The sequence below is a fragment of the Cygnus atratus genome, chromosome 2 (assembly GCF_013377495.2).
Source record: "Cygnus atratus isolate AKBS03 ecotype Queensland, Australia chromosome 2, CAtr_DNAZoo_HiC_assembly, whole genome shotgun sequence".
Lineage (NCBI taxonomy): Eukaryota > Metazoa > Chordata > Aves > Anseriformes > Anatidae > Cygnus > Cygnus atratus.
This window is the reverse complement of record NC_066363.1, coordinates 107718868-107731096: the sequence shown is the minus strand read 5'-3', so window position 1 is coordinate 107731096 and position 12229 is coordinate 107718868. Positions and strand designations below refer to the sequence as shown.

At 39.8% G+C, this 12229-nt stretch overlaps 1 protein-coding gene across 4 annotated transcripts in view; it reads left to right on the top strand.

The window, feature by feature from the left end:
- The window catches only part of ARHGAP28 (Rho GTPase activating protein 28), a 79444-nt gene that overhangs the window by 11754 nt on the left and 55461 nt on the right, over positions 1-12229 (top strand). The window contains exon 2 of one of the 4 annotated variants that reach the window (XM_050708532.1): positions 976-1338. The exons of the other annotated variants lie outside the window; for them this stretch is intronic. The gene's annotated coding sequence lies outside the window, so the exon portion shown is untranslated. The remainder of the gene's footprint in view (positions 1-975; positions 1339-12229) is intronic. 4 annotated transcript variants of the gene reach the window in all.

Sequence of the window (12229 nt, the reverse complement as noted above, 5' to 3'; positions counted from 1 at the left end):
ACATATTCTTTCAGAAGGGGAGGAAACTTCCTAATCCTCAATATCAATTTTACATGTGAGGAAAAGAATTTGCTCGCTTTGCAAAACTGCTGCTGTGCACTTTATGTTTGGAAGACATAAAGAAAAATCCTGTTTGCTTAAGCTAACATTTCTGCCACCATTGGCCTTTCCAACATTTAAACCACGCTACGTAAAGCCAGAGAGATGATACAGTACTCTGTACATGCCACCTGGAAAATCCTGTTTAGAATTACATGGTGTGATCAGCTGATCAGATAAGTCTTGCCTATAGAAAGGACGTTTGTTTTAACTGTTGAACTGTGGAGGTTACAGAAAGTTGAATCTGTGTATTACTAATGTAGTTGACATCTCACAACATTTAAGGTCAGATCCAAAACTCTTCTTGGCTGCAGTAGGCTTTGAGCTTGCCTCAGAAGATATAAATGTGTTGTGTTGGTACTCTGCAACCAACTCTCTATCATTGATACATCCTGCAGTGCTTCTTTTTGGTCGTTGATGGTATTCATTCCATTCTCCTCTTATTTAAAAACTCTTAAATTCCTCACAGGGATGAATCAGTTATTGAAGTTCTCTGTAATTACATTTCTATTGAATCCACTTTGTGCATATATAGGACTTTGATAAAAAACAATAAACTTCAGCCAAAAGCTGCTGAACTACACAGAAAAAGCTAATAAAGTGGGGCAATTCTGTAATGGACATTCATGATGGAAAATGTTAGCAAGTTCGATAGGGTTTTTTTCCTCATAGATTCGTCATAGACACTTTTTTGGATTGCCCTCAGAGAAATATACTTACGAATGGAAATATTATCAGAAGTTAGCATTGGACCCCCAAATCCAAACTAAACAATGAAGCAACACAGACTTTCCTTCCTATTCTGATTGCGTCACTGGAACCACTGCCTAATAAAGGGATTGTGTTTGAAAAAACTTCCTTCTGTGTTTTTTACAGTTCTGTGTGTCTGCATTCCTTTTCATTTGTATGCTTGATTAGCTGAAATCAAATACAATGATGTGGATATCCAAGCAGCTATAAAAGCTCAAACTAGGCAAAGCTAACAGCAAAAAATATTCTGCATCACCATCTTCATGGGAATTGTCCAGCAGAAAGCAGAAGAGCTGACACAAAATCATGTATGTGTTTTTCCTTCTTGTTATTTTGTCATTATGTAATTGCTCAGAAGTTTGTTCTTTAGTAGGCTTCAAATAGCTGTGTGGACAGGTTACAGAGGATGTATTTATTGTGTTTCTGCCTCCTACACAGCTATCCTCTGGCTGGCAGATGGAAAGAAGTGGGTAGATTTTAAGAAATTCTGTAAGTATCGAGCTGTGGGATTCTTCCTCTGCCCATGATTTTCTCTATGCTTTTTGTATTACTATTTACTTTTGATGAGTTGCTCTTTTGTGGCCTGGCAATAAGTCCTATAGAATTTTGGAACTAGGAAGGTATTTTGGTCTTTGTAGTTGATGTTGTATGTCCTAGGGATGAATCATTGAATTGATTCTGACCATAGTCAGTAATTTAAATGGACAGAAATATGTTTTTTAGGTGGCTAAGAAGATTGGTGGAGATTTATATCCTCCTGTCTGTATTTTACTTAACTTTACTAAACTTAAACTTGAAGGATATAAAGTGGCTATGGTGGTTAATTAAATAGGAAATATATGATTAAGACAAAAAACATCTAAAATCTACTTTTATGACAACTAAACATTTTAATGCTTTTGTTATGAGGATAAATTTTATATCTTGCATTTGTCTTATCATCAACAAAAATTTAGCTAATCAGTCTTTGAAAAGGAGACATGTTTGACAGCATTGGAAGAGATTTTGGTGAGTACATTCTTCCATTACCAAGCAGTGAAGTGATGGATAGACTAAAAACATGATGAAAATAGATAGAAGATCATATAAATTTCTTTAACTGAAGCTTATTTTAAATGAATCTTGACTTTAACATGTTGTTTTGATGTGGTGCTTTATTTAAATTACTGATTTGATCATGCAATTGTTGAAAGCAAAGCTGTTGAAAAGGTTTGTAATTGGATTATATGGAAAAGAAAGTTTGTGACTAGAATATTAAACATTGATGGTTGAAATCAAAGCGGTTACTCAGAAGTCTAAACAAGTAACTGAAACACACAGATGTCACCAGGCATTTCAACAACAACACCAAAAATAAGATAAAAAAGAAAATACACATTCCATATACCAGATTTGATGGGATTTTTTTTTTTAAAGATCAAGTCTGTATACTTCTTTTATGTAACCTTTTAAATGACTAAGGTCAAGTGACTTATTACACTGTATTTGAATTCTATTATCCTATACAATATGGAAATAGGAAAGTCCTGCTTCCCTGCAAATTATGATAAGAGAGCAGCTTCTTGGTTAGCTGTGACCTCATGCTACAATCCAATGTTTGCCTAACAAAAATGAAATTAGTTTATTTTGCATGAAGAAAATGATCTGATAATATCTTGGGTGGAAATTCCTGATTTATACACTGCTACTGACTATACCATAGAATGTTTCCTGACTTGCTTTAATTCTGAGAACTCTGAACACCTTTTGATGGATGGGATCTTCTTAACCCTAATAGCAAGACAAATAACAAGAGCAATTTTGTGGCTCCTTTGAGTTGCTATAGTTGTTTAATTTTCATTGGACACAAATTTTATCATAAACTTATTCTTAGTGACACTCACCCTGTGTTTCCTGCAGCATTATCTAGGACTGATTCACACATTCTTTATTCATATTCTTTAGCGTATTGAGTTGAATTGTCCTTTTGTTGTGGAGAAACACCTGGGGGAATTAGTTGTGTTGTCTGGCAGCTCATGAGGGACAGACTCAGGTGACATCTAAGCTTGAATGTGCGATGTGCCGGTGAGTGCTCTGGGGTCCTCCAGATCCACCTACCAGCCCAGATCATTGCCTCAAAGCATTACAATGAGATCAGAAAACTTTCCCTGGCTGTCTTCAGAAATGTAGCTCTGCCTATGGCAGACATACAGACAGAAATTATAGGAAAAATTAAAAAAAAAAAATAGCTGCCCACAGGTTTGTGTAGCTCCTGGAATCATGGCAACTACATTATTATGTTAGTGTTTTCTGGAGGAAACTTTAGAGGAATAGGCAGATCACAAATAGAAAGTGGCTTAGTTTCAGTTTATTCTTTATTTGATAAAATATATACATATATAGTCAAATTCCCACCAACGCCACAGGTGCTATCTGGTGGCCAGATACCTCCAAATGACTTTAATTCCCTCCTACTGTAGTAGGACTCAGAAACACAAGCAAGCCACTCACAATGATTTAACAAGCTACCACTTCCACTGTGGGATTTTGTAACTGTTCAAGGACCTGCTCTTAATAGGGAGCAAATAAAAAGTGACTTAACTAAGCTTTTACGTCTTTCATGGCAGAATAACTTTGAATTATATCGTATTTGCTATGCTCTAAACTTTCATATGACAGTTAATATGGCTCAGGTGCCACACGGGAACTTTTCCAGCAGTAACAATAACTTTGTTTCTCTAAGTTCTTACAATGAGGTGCACCTGAAAATCTTTCCCCTGGTCCGAAAGAATGCTTGAACTACTCCTAAGAAAGTGATATTTTGGAGTGATACCTGAGTATGGAAAAAAATGGGGCGTTAATGCTTTCTGCCTGTTGTTCTTAGATAGGAAATAATAATAATAATAATAATCCATGTATCTCAAAAGTTCTGGGCCATAAGGGTTACTGTCAACTTCTTAAATAACAGCACAGCATCAGACATCCTTGCTCAAATGATTATGTTATGTCATCCTCAAATGATGTTTGATTTACATTAGCTGTTTCACCGGCATAATCATTTATCAGCGTAGGTTCCACTGTACAAACATCTTGGAAAAAGAAAGCTGCTTGAGAACATGTGCTAAGTTCATTTATGATTTCTCTCCAAGGCCAGGAGAAGATTAATGCAGTCATGAAAGCAAAGGCCCTGGAGCCTCTGCCAGCTCCTTTTCCAGTTGCCTGAGTGCTAAAATGATCACAGAAATTTCCTCAGGAGTCTCACTGTACAGCCCACATGTGCACAGCTCCAGAACAAGTGATGGCTGCAAGCCTGCGCAGAAGAAATAGCCCAAACCTGCCTGGCAGCTGGCCGACTTGCCATAATTCAGGCTCTGAGGCTCAGACGTGAGCCTGGATGGCTGTGTCTTGAGAGCCAGCAGTGTCAGCAGCACAGACATAGAGCATGCCCCATGTTGGCTGCTTGCGGTGCCCCCCCTGCAAGAAGGTGGCTCCAGCTCCAGTGGAGACGGCTCCCAGTTGGGCAGCTCTCAGTTTGAAAAACATCAAGTAAAAGCTGGCCGCTGCACAAATTACAGAGCTGAGGAAGTTCTGCAGATAGTTGTCATTGTGCTGGAAAGGAAGAAGTGGAAAGCCAGGAGCTTGTCTGAAAAAAAAAAAAAAAAAAGCATTTAGGGTTTTAATTTCTTCTCACTGCCTTCTGGCAGATGACCTCAGTGGGTGCGTGAGAGCTGAGCAGGAGTCATGCTTCACTTTGAACCCAGATTATGAACTGGCAGACAGCTGCCTCTTCTTGTCCCTGCTCAGCCATCCTACCTCCCCACCCCACAAAAAACAAGGCATTGGAATAACTTCTGATTCAGGCATCAGTGCTCGCAAACACAATGGCACACTCACCACACACCCATTGCATGTGCTTGGGGAACTCACTAGGAGGCAGAGTCAGCATTTTCCTCTCTTCATCAGCGTGTCCAAACGCCTGATGGTCCATGTTCGAGCACTGCTGATGAAGCCAGATCTGTGTTAAAATCAAGCAGCTCTTTGCCCAGCTCCTGCTTTAACTCCATGCTTGTGAAAAGGCAGCGTGGAAATTTCAGTACATTGTCCTCTTCTCCTCATGCATGTATGGATTGTTTTACAGAAAAGGGAAAAGCAAAGAAGGGGAAAATAAGAAAAAGAGAGAGAGAAATTAAAATGCAAACCAAAGAGCTTACTAACACAGCAAAGCTAACATAATACCATCTGCTCTATGTCTGGTCCCCATTTGGAGCTTGATCCTGCAGGGTTCTTAGTGCTCAGGCTATTTCCTATGGCACCCTCCGGTGCATGCTTAATGTTAAGTGCTTTATGGGATCATGGCCAGAATGCTGAGCACCCCAGGAATCAGCCCTTGCTTAATTTTCCTGGTTTGTAGAAAAATCCTTCTCAGCTCTGAGCCCTAGCACTTCTGGCTGCAATTTTCCTTCCAGCCCATCCCAACCCCCATTTTTTAATTTTTTTTTATGCTGAATAGTCATTGCCAAGCAGGGTAAAGCCATGGGTTGCCCATGGAGGAAACTGCAGTATAGGCCCCAGGTAGGATGATATTTTATCCTGAACTGAGGTCCTACATGGAGTTATTCAAAACTCCTTTCACTCAATGCGTGAACAAAATGAAAACTTCAGCTATAGATGAGAAGGGAGAGTATGTAATAAATCCTCAGACATTGTCAGCATATATTCCAAAGGAGCAATTGGCTTTTAAATCAAATAATAATAAAATAAACAAATAAAAACTAGGGAAGCAGGCCCTGTGGTGTGCCTGACAATGTGTGCTGTATGAAATACTTCAGTTCCATAACTCCAACCACTTCTTGTCACCATGATGCGCACCTTTTGTGTACTTGGCCCCCATTTCTTTCCTGTAACACTGAATCGTTGCAAAAAGCAGCTGTAAATTGCATCTCCAAAGCAAATTTTCAAGTTGTAGAGCCAGATCTGTAACCAGTCTGAAAACTAGAATTAGAAAGGGATGGCAAAGCAAGCAGAGACAGTTCTTGGGAAGTGTCAAGCCTGTTCAAGGTTCTCATTTCAGAGTTAGGATTCCTAATTCCCCTGTGAGCTGATCATTACTTAGTGCTTTGAAAATCAATACATAATGCTTTAAAAACTGCTTTCACCGTGGTATGATCTCTCCTGTGCTCTGTAACCTTTTGTGTGTCCACACATATATGTGTGTATGTGTGTGTGTGTTAGTCATCCCTGCTCGCTCTCCACATCCCCCACAACAAAATTTTACCAGCATTACGAACTTCTGGCCATCTTCAAACAGCTGCTAGATTTTCTAAGCAGCCTGCCAGAAAGAAAAACAAAAATAAAGGAAATATTTACCTCTTCTCCTCAGTTATAAAATTGGCCTAGGGCCTGGGAAAGACAAAGTATAGTCCTGGATCACTGATCAGATTAAGAGCTTGGATGTCCCCATATATGTCCATACCCTCTGGGGCTAGAAATAATTCTTCACTGGATCAGAGCACTAGCTGTATGCCTAGAAGGACCCTAGGTAGCAGCTTTAAAATTGCCATGTAATTGAGTATGGGACTTTTTGTTGTTATTGTTATGTCTTTCTTATATCCCTAAATTTCTGAGTTAATGTAGTGAGAAAAAAAAAAAAAAAAGAAAAAGCAATTCCATCTCTGAAATACAGCTATCTTGGGGGTACAAAATGACATTTTATGCCTAAACTGTGGTCAGGACATGGCCAAGGGGCATAGTGCTCTACATTGGCACAGGTAAGCTCCTGATGGTAAACAGCATTTTTCAGTGTAGCTGGTACAACGCGCAGCATGCAGGAGGCTTTTCCTTCTGACTCAGACCTCCAGTGCATAATAATAATAATAATAATAATAATAATAATAATAATAACAACAACAACAATCTTTTCACTGCACACAGAAACAAACACAGCGAGCAGAGGTGGCGCGAGCAGCAGACTGAAATTTCATGAGTGCTGTAAACAGGCCTCAGTGTACCCTAGAATTGGGCCAGAATACTAGAAACAGCACTGAAGCCCTACCAGGACATGGCCCCAAATTGCAGAAGGATGGGGGAAGGAGGGAGAGGGTATGTCTCTGCCTTCTTGTACTGCCTTACTGGTACAGATGCCCCTTGGGGTATATATGCTAGTCCAGCCCATCTGTTGGTTATGGTCCAGTGGGATTTCCTGGTGGCTCTCTCACATACACACCCCCAAAATGGATGCAAGGAGGGCAGTGGGTAAAGGACATCTTTGTCAGACAAAGTTTGTATGCATCCTTTGTGGGTGACTTTGTCAGATTTCACTGCCACCTGTAAAATGCATGATTTTTCTCATCTACCATAACCCACCGTTAAGTTGATAATGCATGTCCTGTAAAACGTAAATTCTCCTCTTTACTCCTGTGAATCAGCAGAGGAATAGGAACCTGGACCCTGTGAATCACTTACCCACCACTGCATCCAAAGAGTGCTGCCTGCAGCTGGCAAAGGACTACTGCAGTCCTTAAAAGTGCTGCCAGGAAAGCCTTTCTGAAACACCACCTCCTATCAAATCTGCCCCTTTCAGATCCACCACTTTGTAGAAATCACAATCAGCGATATTATTCCATCTTGCCAAGAAAGCCTGGCCAGTGCAACCACCGGCACATGGGTGGGTGAGTGTGGTGACATGGACAACGAGGAGCCCAAGTGGCTCGATGCAAGGGACAATGCTGCAGGAGGAAATAAGTTTCGGCTAGTCACCTGGTAGGACTGCATGAAATCTGTGACGTTGCCATATGGCTGGTTTCCTCAGGCCTCCCAGAGGCATTTGAGCAAGTGTGAGATGGGCTGAGAGGGAAAAGCTGAATGGCAGGTGACCGCTGGCCCTGAAAGTGCACTCTGTTGTCTACTGCAGTTGATGGAAATGGTGGCTCTGTGTATAGTGGCTTTGGGCACTACTATTGAAGCCAGGGATTTGAAAATCTTGATAAAAGCCTTGATCCTGAAAGCAAGTAGGAATCTCATTGTAGCCTGTGAAGGCATCATTGAGAAGGGGTATGTCCATTTCCCAAACAGATAAAAATGCATTTGGGAGCCTGAGTCTCCACTGCCTTCCACTCAGACCTGCACAGATAAAGGTAAAACACCACTGTCAGTAGTGCTAGCACCATAGCTGCTGTGGTCAAAAATCTCAAGATTTTGACAACAATACTTGTGCCAAACCCTGACCCTGGTGTGTCAGGTAGGTCTCCAGATTGAAGTCAGGCAAGGAAGATCTCTGTCTACTGTCACTCTTAATGCTACTGAATCGTGTCAATGGTAAACAATAATATTACACTGGCTTTCGAGGGGGCTTTTTGATCTTTTTTATTGTTGTGTTGTTGTTGTTGTTTGTTTTTTGTTTTTATCTCAGGCTAATATTTTTTATTTTTTATTTTTTTTATGTTGAAATTTCTGGTGGTTCACACTGGAGTGGCTATCACTGATTCCTTCTTTTGCACTTGCTAATTAAATTTTCTTTCCTTCTGCCTTCTTTTTTCCTGTATTGTACAAGACAGGCCTCTCGAATTCTGCCAAGCCCAGTTCTGCTTTTATGTCAAATAATTAATAAAATTTTTAGATTAACCCAATATTTATGTTATACATGGTAATTAGATGTGTCTTTGACTTATGTATGCTGCTGTTTGGAGAAATGAACTTTGGAGATTGAACATTTGCAACTGATTGAGCTTTTTCAGAGCCATAATTATGTATACAAAGTAAAAACTTTTTTCCTTTGTCTGTTTGTGTCCAACAGAGTTTTCAGACTGTTTAGCTAAGGATTTTTTTAAGACTTTTTACTGGAACACATTTTATGATTTACAGTCCCCCTCGAGTAATATGCAATAACGGTGCTGATTAAATTAGCATTACCTAATGGGTGAAACTAGTAAGACATTTTGTTCAAATTAGATCCTCACCTTTAAGAAGATGTTAATTGGTTGATAGGCCATTGGATGCTCACTAGAAACTCACCTCAGTTCTTAAAATAATGATTACTGGCCAAATACGAATTTGGCAGTTGTGGTTACTTTTAAAGTCATATTAGTGAAGAACATCTGTTAACATAAAAATATCCCTGATACATTACAGTGGTTTAACTATAGTTAGTTTAGCAGTGCTTGGTTAACATCTAAGAGAAGAGGGGGAACAAATGTCTTACATTTGCCAATCAGTAATCCAGGACTTTTAGCCATTGCTTGGTTTTGTTTGGCTTTAGACAAAGTTCCTCTGTTTCTGTTCAAGTTGCAGTAACCCTTCATCCCTTGATGTCATGCATTCTGGTTTTCCATACTTTTTATAATACTCTTTGAACCCTCAGACCACATCATATGTTATGAATATTCTTTTTTTGGACAAGAGAAGCAGGCAATCATTTTAGACTGCAGAAGCCCTACCCCTAACACTTGTCTGCGTGCCACAAGGAGCAACACAAAGTAGAAGCAGCAGCAGAAAGACCAGTTTGGAAAGGTGGTTTGGGATGAGGAAAACCAAAATGTGAAAGGATCAGTGAAAAGGATGACTTTCAAGGGTCAGAGTGTCACTGCTGTTGAGGGGGTGATTCAAATTGTACCTGAAAAACCTCTTCAGGGCTACAGCTGGTTTGGGGCAGGAGTACGGTCAGGCCATTGCTGCAGAGAAGCAAAATACAGAAATTGGTCCTGATGAATGTGAGCAACAGTAGCAGGCTATCATCTCATGTCCTTCTTTCCCAATAACAAAACTTTGCAATACAGAGATACTAACGGGTAATGATTTTCCTTATCTTCTTGCCAGGTGACTGATAGGGCTTCTTACTCATTTTCCCCTCACTCTGTGACCCTTCCACCAGACTGTCATCTTCTTGGCCTTCCTGGCCTTCTTGTTCTGTTTTTGATATGCAGGAATGCACAAAGCTGCAACCCAGGGAGATTCAGACTGGACATTAAGAAAAAATTCTTTATTGTGAGAGTGGTCAAAAATGGGAACAGGCTTCCTGGAAAGGTGGTTGATGCCCCATGCCTGTCAGTGTTTAGGAGGCATTTGGACAATGCCTTCATTCATATGCTTTACTTTTGGTTAGCCCTGAAAAGGTCGGGCAGTTGGATTAGATGATCTCTGATGATCTTCCAACTGAACTATTCCGTTCCATTCCGTTCCGTTCCATTCCATTCTATTCCATTCCATTCTATTCTATTCTATTCTATTCTATTCTATCCATTCCATTCCATTCCATTCCATTCCATTCCAAGCTTTGAAAGAAATGATGGCTCTGAGGGACAGTAAGTGGCTTCCCTTGGGAATTGTACTGTAAATCCTTGAGCTTAGGATAACTAACATCTTTTCTATCAGTTAGTTTAATGTAAGATAGGTTTTGTTATAGGGTCCTAACAGGAGTATATTGTTGCATGTTACCAGCTGACTGAAAATTAAGGTGCAAAATACTGTTTTTCCAAAAATCAGAGAGACACCTGAAAAAAATCCTGTGTTTGTAAATTCATCATAAGAAATTACTCCCAGTCACATGGCTCCACATACTGTTTCCAGTGTACATACGGCCCTGGCTTGTGGCCCTCGCAATGGCACTGGAAAAAAAGCTCAGGCCCTTCCTGTTAATTTACTTGTGGAGGAGGTTTTTTCCACCAGGCAAGTTCATCTGTCAAGGTGACCTTCACAGCCGACACTGAGCTTCTGCAGATAAAGAATGCCTTGTCAGCTTATTTGTGAAATTCAGTGAAGTGGCTGGCAGCAGGACTCCTGCGAGGTGCAGGCACATTGCAAAACAAAACTCTTCCTACAGGCACTGGGAGGATTTTTCTGTTCCACAGCTTTTGTACGTCAGTACTGCACATTTTGCAATCCGTCTTTTGTCATGCTCTATAAACCCTCTTCTCTTGCCTGTCTGGTTTTCTATCTAAATGGTCTTGGGGTTAAATAGTTTCTTTTGAAAAATCCTTATTCTGTAAATTAATGCCCTCCTCGGCAGATCTAAGACCAAGATTAAATCATAATCAATCACAATTGCAGATAGGAGACTTCACAGATCCCCTGCCAAAGTCCAGGCAGAAGAAGTTGATCTCCAGAGATCTCCTATGAGAAGGTTTAATCTTTCATGGCATTTGAGGAGCTGACTGGGCTGCCTGGCCACGAATGACTATCTTCTCGCTGTCTAAATAGTTGCTTTACAATACATCACTTATTAAGTTTTGGCCATTACCATTTTTCTACCATGAAAAACAAGCCAGATTTGGACCATGTGTGCTTAATATATCCCAATGTTAACATAAAATCCAGCCTGGAGAAGAGCCCCTGATTTTTGCTCGCTAACAGCTGGAATAGATCAATATATAGAGACCCTGGAAATAGCAGTCATGTTTCAGAAGAAACCACCACATGATTATGATCATGCCAGTTTCATTTCTGTGGAATAATTAATCCAACAATATTTCTTCCAGTTCCTTCCTTGTAGTTTTATTTTCATGCTTGCCATATGACATCAGTTAGACAAGTCCTTAAAGCAATTCCCTAGCAGCAGTGACCTGTTAAAACAGAAGACTGTATTTAGAAGTGGGACCAAAATAAAAGGATTTTTTTTTTCAGGAAAAAAAAAATGAGTTGGGTTGATCAGACTAATCTACAGAGCATATTTTGAGCCAAGAAAAAAAGGATGCAAAAATCAGAAAAAGATGAAACATTTCATTGCAACATCTTCTAAATGAACCGTTTTGTTTCCAATTTATGCAGATTTAACTTTCAACAGAAAAGTAAAACAAAGTCAAAATCTCTGAGATCAAACTGTTTATTGTTCTTCTGAATTTCTACAGGAAAAGAAAATGGCTTTGCTTCAGATGATGTTTAAATGAAGATTATGTTCAATTACGGGTTTGGCCAAAGCCCTGAAATGTCAGTTATTTTAACAGATAATTGTTTAGGACCGGAACTTACATCCAGATGAAGCAGTGAGCTTAAGCATTTGTCTCATTGTAAGGATAATCTATGTTTTTCTGTAGTCTTAAAATGGAGTCAACAGCAGGCCTATTGTATGTCTTGGCATTTAATTTTAGAAAAAAGAATAGCATGAAGCCACATGTGTCAGAATTTAACTGTTGTATGACGTTCAGTATACCTGCTGAACTATTTCATCCTTTTGTCCCTTATGTAAACTGTATATGGAATTAGCGCAGAGCTGCCTTTGTACTGACCATGAAACAGAGTACTCAAACATGCATAAGGATCCTGGTGCAGTCAGATCTCTGTGTCGTGCGAATCCCCACCAGCATGAGTGGGACACCTGTGTATATGAGTTCACCACTGTTTATTTTTCATAGGACAGCTGTGATTAGGGCTCACGATTGTGCTGATCCAGAAACAGTCAGGAAAAAAAAAA